Genomic DNA, 8,274 nt, shown 5'->3' with positions numbered 1-8,274 from the left:
TCACCGCGGCATGGTGCAGTGGTGTCTCGGGACGGATGCAGTGTGATGGACATGCGCAGGATGATGGAGTCGTCTGGCGCCGTGGCGGCATCGATGGCAGTCCTGGCATGGTCAATGCGATGATCTCTCTTGAAGATGGAGTCGAGGAAGACGGCGGTAGTAACTTCTATGGCGTGTGTGTTGGCGTATGCTGAGAGTCTGCTTGACTGAATGTGTTTCTCATCTGCTATTGGGTGGCCTGGGAAGGCATTTGGTTTTTGGATGATATGAGTTGGTGAATTGTTACCCCCTTCATCCCTCTTCATCCCTCTGTAGGTTTAGCGAGGTGGCTTTGAGTTTGATCTTTTGTATTGCTCTTGTAAGGTGTTCTGAATAATCTAATAAAAAAAGTCGTGTGCATTCTTTGGATGCAGAAGCTGGGGCGATATTTCCCCATTTCGAAAAAAAACTAAACAACAATAAGCTATGCTCCAAAAAGGCCAAAATATTCATAAATATTCGCGTGGAAAGAACCAGTACAACCATAGTCCATTGGCAACTATTTGTGGGTACCTTCGGTCAAATGTTTTAAAGATACAGTCACGTCTGTCATGCACCAATCCATGTATCTAGAGGGTAACCGTTTAAGTAGAGGTTTAGCTAATTTTTAGATCTTAGTCAAGTGTTGTCATCCTAATAATTTTCTTAGTGTATATGAATGATTTTTTATTATTATGTGCATATATATATTTACTATATATTAAAGCTGACTCCATTTGCTCTAATCACAACGTTTTAAACACTGTTCATGGTATTAAAGCTGACTCCATTTGCTCTAATCACAATGTTTTAAACACTGTTCATGGTACATTTTCATCCAACCAAAGTTTGACACGATAGCATTTTTCAATGTAGATAGGCAATTGGTACGTTCTTTCTCTCCTTCTGTGATCTCCAATAGCACCGCTTTAACTGATTCTAGAAATATCCAAGGGATACGATTTCCCGTCTCGGCGTGGCGCGACTTGACTTTTCTAGAAGCGTATCGTGCCTCTTTCTCTTCCTTCCTCTCTCCGTCTCCACTCCCCCGTCCTAAATTGCGCCGCCTTCGGTGCTGGCCGAGATGCCGCTGGGTTGAGCACCTCCACTCCTCCCTCTGCTTGCCGCCGTCGATCTGCGCTCACGGGCGAAGCCCGGTCGACGTCGATGGGCCCTTGCCCTTCTCTCTCTCCCCGCTCGGTGGTGAACGACGCTGGACGACTCCGTCGAGCGGCGGCGTTGCGCTGCCGTATGGCGCGGCGGCTCAGTGGAGAGCGCTGCAGCAGCGCGGTGGTGAGCACTGGTGGTGTGCGTTGGTTCTCGGCGTAGATGTCCCGCGGAGGTGGCACCCGTGGCTGCGGCGCCGGTCAGGAATGTGGCTAAACGGTGGTCTTTGGCGGTTTACGGTGGAGGCCGGGGGTTGTGTGGGGAACCGGAGTCGGAGATGGCCGTGGTCGGCGCTACCGAGGCTGGCCGGCGGCCGGCGTGGACGGCTGACTTGGTGCCCCTGTCAAGATGTAAAGATGCCATTTATGGAGAGTCATGGGCTCCGGTGCAGGGGTCTGGTGGTGCCCCGCTGCCAAGTTTCGGCAGCGCAAGGAGCGGTAGGGATCCGGATCGAGCACCACGGTGGAGCGCTAGGTCCTTGCAGAGGCAGGACGAGCAACAACAGCAGCCGACCTTGGCGAGGACAAAGGGAAGATCTCTCCCATCCCATATGCCAACCAATGTCCTCTCTCTCTCTGACATCCCCAAATTTTTGGAAAGGTAAGATATTCAATCTAATTTAGCCAGCCTACCACGATCCCCTTCCTGTCCATCCTTCAAATCCCCACAGCATCACCAACTTTTAAACAATCGGTGAATCAATTGCACAGTCAGATGGTTCCTCATGGAGCGGATTTGCAATTTGCGTGTGTTGTTTCTTCATACATGCTAATCTCAGTTATCATCATCATTAACTAATTGCATTGATGCCTAGGTCTGAATAATTTATACATTTGTCATTTCGGCATATATCAGCTTGCTAGATTTTGTCAGCCAATGGCAATAGAGAGTACATTCGTTTCTTTCTAAATCTGGTGTATGAATTTAAAACTGCTCTAGATGAGTAATTAAGCTAGCTGTATGTTTAGATGTAACGAAGAATTCATGATTTTTTTTCTTCCAATCCACCAGGATTGTCAACACCGGTGCATTGTTGACTCGTGATTTGTGCCTCATCTCGATGAGCCCCACCCAATCTCCAATTAGTGCAGGTAAACTAAGTCGTAAGACACTTTCCCTTTTGTTCAGTTTGCTATTATAGTATATTGCTGGATATTCATTATTTGAGTTATGCCTTTCCCCTATCATCGATACTACGTAAGCATATAGTGACGAGCAATGCGTGTGTGTTCTACATTGATGATACATAAGCATACCGATGAGCAATACATGTCTGTGAAGAAACACATTACAACATATTTGTATATTTTAGTTATTATTACTTTGGTATGTCTGAATCACAAGGTCTGCTCACAAATTATCTGATTTTCACAACCATCGATAATAGTATTTATATTTAAATGCAGATAATAACTATCATTTGGCATGAGTTAATGTTTTTTTTTGGATTTATTCGTTGGCTTAAATTTCCCTTTTGTTAGCATCCATTTAACTTGACCAATTTACATTTAATTTTTGTATTACTGGAGCTGCAATTGGTACCAATGTTCATGTCCACCATTACTCAACGTATTTTTTACAGGGACACTAGAAGAGCAGACATGTAGACAATCATCTATTGTATAATCATTTAGTACCGAAATTAAATTTCTTTAGATGATAATACATTAAAAAAATAATTGATGTTTCAGGTCAATAAAATGGAAGGCTGCATCGCAGCCAATTGAATGGACCAGTCCAGAGATAAAATAAAGAAAGGTTCGATATACAGGTTCGAGTCGTTTATCGTTGCTGCCGCGTGGAGCAAATACAGGGCAACAGATCATACATATAGAATTGAAATTACCCAACGTAGAGGTTATCTATTCGGTTCCTCAACCTGAAAACTTTCTTCTGTTCGCATGTAAAGCAACGTCAGTTCACACCATTTTCTGCATCAACTACTTAACCTGTAAGTCATTTATATCTTTTCTCGCTTTCTTCAGTGAAAGAAGTGACATTGTTGTTTGCTTCATTTAGCTAGATAAGGGACTATTTTTCTGATTACCTGTGAGTGATGGAAATATTTCCCTTTGGAATTTTCTTCAGGTAGGTGCATTGTAGCTTCTACCATCAGACAATGTGACAACTGATGACTACCTAAGGCTGTTTCGGTAATCTCCCACTGAACTGTGGTCATCAGAATAACATGTATTTTTATCTACGAGAGGACTGTGCGAACAGCATATTGTTTCTTCTGAATTCATCACGATTTGGTCATCATATTCTTCGGTCTAGCTATAAAATGCCACTAACTTTTGCGACTGCTACTGAATATGTAAAGTGCATGGTTACATGTTAATGCAGCCGAACGCTATGCCGGTGAGCTTGGCTATTAAGCAACTCAGATCTAATCTTTGCTTTTGCCCCAAACGACATTATTTATCAGTGCTGCTACTAAAATCTTGACTGCTCGAAAACAACACTACCTAGCGCTGCTGCTTCAGAATTTGTGCACATTAATTGTCAACCCACGGGCGCGGAGTGCCGCCGCGCAAGAAACTTCCTAGTCTTTTATAATGTGTGAACCATTTTTTGCTACATCTAGCTTGCGGTTTAAAAGTGTCGAGAAAAATGTCAGTTGCAACTTTGCCTGCAACTTACAAAGCAAACGAGTCACGAAGCTAGTTTGTCAGTTCTAGACCAAGAACACTAAGTTGGCAGAGAATTAGCAATTCGAAAATTATCGCAATTCGTTAAATGACATTTTTTTTTCTTCTTTTCTTCTTTACAAATTGTCCTCGCATAAAATGTACATCATGTACCCGTTTGATGAACAGAGGTAATTAGACAGATAAGCTCACAGAAAACGCGTTGCAATCCCAATATGATCGGCATTACTTGCTACTCCCAAAGAGAAGTAATTTCCCAAAGAGAAGTAATTTCGCCATTACGAATCCTAAATAGAAGGTGGTAAATGATACTTATGTGCATCTCTAAATGTAAACACTGGCGGGCTACACCGGCGGCAACGACTCATTCGAGGACTCCGGCGCCTCTTCTGCCGCCGCCGCCTTCACTGTGAGCATTGTCGGCGGCTTGATCACGGCCCGGCACATCGGGCACGTCCGGTGCGATTGCAGCCACATGTCGACGCACTCAACGTGGAAGATGTGCTTGCACGCCGGCAGCTGCCGCACCATCTCGCCGCCGTGCACGTCCTCTAGGCACACCGAGCACATCACGCAGCTCGCGGTGGCCTCTTGCTCCTGCTTGCCGCCACCGTACGCGAATGCTGGCGGTAGCGGCACGTCCGCGGGCAGCACGCATGCGCACCCTGGCGCCCGTGTCTGGCCAGGCGTGACAGTGAGAGCTAGCAGCGCGCTCGCCGGCCTACCCCTCCCACGAATCCATGCCTTGGGAGCGAAGTAGCCAACGACGCCCAGGAGCAGCGCCGCCATGGCGGCGAAGCCGCACGCTTTCCCGACGGCGACCGAGGAGGAAGCCACGAGCACAATGAAGATGCATATGGTAATGCACACGACGGCGATGGCGCAGAAGACGCGGTATGCGTCGACGACCTCGCCGTGGTCGTCCCCGTCGGCGGAGCTCGCCGGCAGCCTCGGGTACAGGCTCAGCATGACTGCCGGGTTGATCGATGGACTTGTGGAGAGTAATAGGTGCTCGTGATTAGTAAGTTTCCTGATTTGCTCCTGCTGGCAAGTAACTTGAACAGTACGCGATCGTTGTTGCCATGGACGAATGTTTTCGTCGCAAATAAATAGTGTTCCCATATGTGGTTTTGGCGTCTCACTGAAGCCGTTTGGTGAATTGTTTAAGAGAACAAATATAAAGAAGTGGGATTTAAAATGAGGGGTTGCCTACTTGCCTTGACCGCTTGACGTGTGCACTCCGTGGCGTCCAGTTCGGACGCAATCGACGGATTTGCCACGGTGTTAATTTCCTTTTCTTTATGGTCGGGTTGAGTGTCTCTTGAAGCCCTTGCCTCTCGCCGTATGTCCACCTAGTGCCACTCATGCACACCTCGCTTGACGCCTCCCCGACCCCGTCGCTATTGGGCACACAGCTTGGGCCCTGACCGGCGTCCAGCTCTCGCAAGGGCGGTATCCACAGGCCGCACGTGGAAGCGCAGCTTGGGCTTGTAGCATCTGCGGTGTACACTTGAAGCATCGGCGGTGGGTGCTCGTAGCATCGGTGGTGGATGCTTGTAGCAACATCTTCTGATGTGAAGGTGTCGTGGCGCCGGCAACTTCTTGAAGCACTCGACTCCCGGGCTCACAGCAACCCCTCCGACGGATGGTATCACTGCTCGCAGCACCCGACTCTTGGGCTCACCGCAATGCCGGCAACGGATGGTAGCAACTTGCAGCAACGCCACCAACGACTGGTAGCGTCGCCGACAACCACTCGTAGCAACACCACCGACGGCTGGTAGCAACGCCGGTAAACACTCATAGCACCCGACCGTCAGGCTTGCAACAACGCCACTGACAGCTTGTAGCACCACCAAGAACCCCCTCGCAGCAGCGCCTAATGCAGCATGTGCCCTGGGCTCCGTAGCACCGTCAACAACACAGTTGGCTGCAGCACCGTATGCTCCTTGTTGTTGTCATTTCAAGTCCCGCGTGAGAGATTTGGGAGATGTGAGATGGCGACGAGACAGCGGCGCGCCATGATAGAGAGGAGTGGCAGAGCATGGGTGCTAGAGGAACCATGACGGAGGTGGGTGCTAGAGAAATCTGCACTCTGGTAAGGAATGTTTTGGTGAGGAAGAAGGGGAAAGAGGAGTAGGATGAGTGATGGAGAGAGAACCGACGAAAAGAGGAAACGAGATAAGGGGGATTTTTTTCCTTCCATGTTGGACCCAGAGGACGTGGTGTGAGTGTTGCAACAGTAGCGTTTCCATGCTCTAGATTCACGAGGGCAAGGTATGAATACACCAAACGAGCTTATTCAGTCTCGGTCGAGCGATTGATATATCAGAGGAGAAAACGCATTGAAAGTAGAGATATAATATACTTAACACCGCTTCACATCTGAGGTGGATAAAATCTCGCATATCCAAAATGAGGTGTTACACTATAAACCTGTTTCTAGCATATCCGATGTGGACAACCAATGAGGTGTTACACCATAAGCCTGTTTCTAGCATATCCGATGTGGACAACCCCTAGGGTGCGATCAAGAGGACTTCCTTGCGTGTCCGAAATGGCTGACATTGAATACTATAGTTGAATCCTCTATGGTTTCCTTTTTCCAATTCCTTAGTATCCTTTATTTTGTTTGTTTGTATATCTTGTATTCTCTTTTAGTACATGAATGCAACATTGTTGTATTCTTCAAAAGACCTACAAGAACACGGGAGGGTTTTAGGTCTTGTTTTTTGCGTTTTCAGTGAAAGGACACAGATGTCGCCTATAGAGGGAGTGGGGGAATATGTGGTTTAAAACTACTATATTTGCTTGAACAAATGAGGAGTAAAACTAGCGTTTAATTTATCAAGCACAAAACCTGTATGTACTACGGTTCACCTATATTCACCAACAAATTATGCTATGCCAGATAAGCAAGTATGTGATATGAAGATATATATAACTTCAAGAACGAAGGCTATCACAAAATAAATTGCATAAGTAAAGATCCCATGTATAGAAATAAATGAAGCACACAGAGATGATGATGTATCCCGATGTTCACACTCACACGAGTGATACTCTCCATTGGAGAGGTGTGGAGGTCAAAGCAGCCCCATACACTACGAAGGACTCACCGTATTCTCCTCAAGCCTTCCCATCAAAAGGGAAGTCCTCGGTCGACTAAGGGACCCTTGAGGGCGGTCTCAAACCTGTACAAGCCTAGGACTATCTCCACAACTTACTTGGAGGCTCCCAAGAAATCGTCACAAAAACCTAAGGCTTGAGAAATCTTCACAACTTAATTGGAGGCTCCAATAACACCACAAAGCCACAAAGTCGTCTAGGGTTGCAAGAAGCCTACAGTAAAAAGCTTCTCACTTTCACTTCACCGAATCTCCGTAGAGAACTCAAACCATGCACCAACAATGCAATGGAAATACTTCACTCTCATATTCAACCAAAGCTATAAAAGCTATTGGAGCATAAGAGAGGAAGAGCAAACAAGAAAATACCAAATTCTCCAAGATCTAGATCTAATGGGTCCCTCTTACAAAGATAGGGATTTGATTGGTGGATATGTAGATCTAGATGTTGTAACTATTTTCGATTAAAAATGTGCAAGAATCTTTAGTGTCCTCTTCGGAATGGTAAGATAGCGGCGACATCCTGATGTCACAATAGTAGGTTCCTCCTCTCCCCACCACCCTTTGATGATGGCCCTAGCACCACTAAAGGGCGCGTGGAGTTGTATGTCCAGCTTATCTCCTGGGATATGGTTGATTGTAGTCTTCGTTGCTGTGGTTGCGGGTCCGACTCTTCCTATATATGGGTCTCATCATTAGCGATAGTATTTTCTCTAGTGCGTTGGTATTTTGGACCCTCACCATGATGATTTTCTGTTGTCTAATACAATAAGATCTACCACGACAAACTTTGCACGGCTTTGGTGATGGAGGAGCGACATCGGTGATGCTTTTTTCGGCTTGCTTATAGTCTGTTGAATATATAAGCAAATATCCATATGAAATAATCCGTACAAGTAATTGATAAATCATGACTACGAAAACAACAAATAAACTAATCATGCAGACTAGTAAGATAGATGAACAGATCACATCTAAACAAGATAAACCGATCGCATCTACCACAAAAACTAGAAGAAGGAACTCTAACAGAAACTAAAAGAGAAACGACAAGATCACATACTTCACAGCAGCGTCGTTGTCACCCATGTTGAGGTTGTGGAAGAAGTCGTTGAGGTCCGGGAAGAAGTTGTCGGTGTGGAGGAACTCGTCGTCCGATGACGACGTCGTGATGCCAGTAGTCGCGCCTGAGCGCTCCCCAAAAACCTGATTGCCCCTCACCCGTACAGGTTGACGAGAGGCAGGGTTCCGGAGGCCTACTGTCCCGGCAGTCGGTGCACGCCGACGGACGGGATGAGGAAGACGAAGGC

General features: G+C 46.6%; 1 long non-coding RNA gene across 1 annotated transcript; it reads left to right on the top strand.

Moving 5' to 3' along the window:
* The first annotated feature begins 992 nt into the window (after positions 1–992).
* LOC127307428 (uncharacterized) lies at positions 993–3,583 on the top strand. The gene is made up of 4 exons (XR_007855581.1): positions 993–1,785; positions 2,197–2,276; positions 2,877–3,136; positions 3,274–3,583. It is a non-coding gene; the product is annotated as an uncharacterized lncRNA (long non-coding RNA).
* The last annotated feature ends 4,691 nt before the right edge of the window (positions 3,584–8,274 follow it).

Source organism: Lolium perenne, chromosome 6, assembly GCF_019359855.2.
Source record: "Lolium perenne isolate Kyuss_39 chromosome 6, Kyuss_2.0, whole genome shotgun sequence".
In the NCBI taxonomy this organism is placed as follows: Eukaryota; Viridiplantae; Streptophyta; class Magnoliopsida; order Poales; family Poaceae; genus Lolium; species Lolium perenne.
This window is presented reverse-complemented; position numbering and strand designations above follow the sequence as displayed.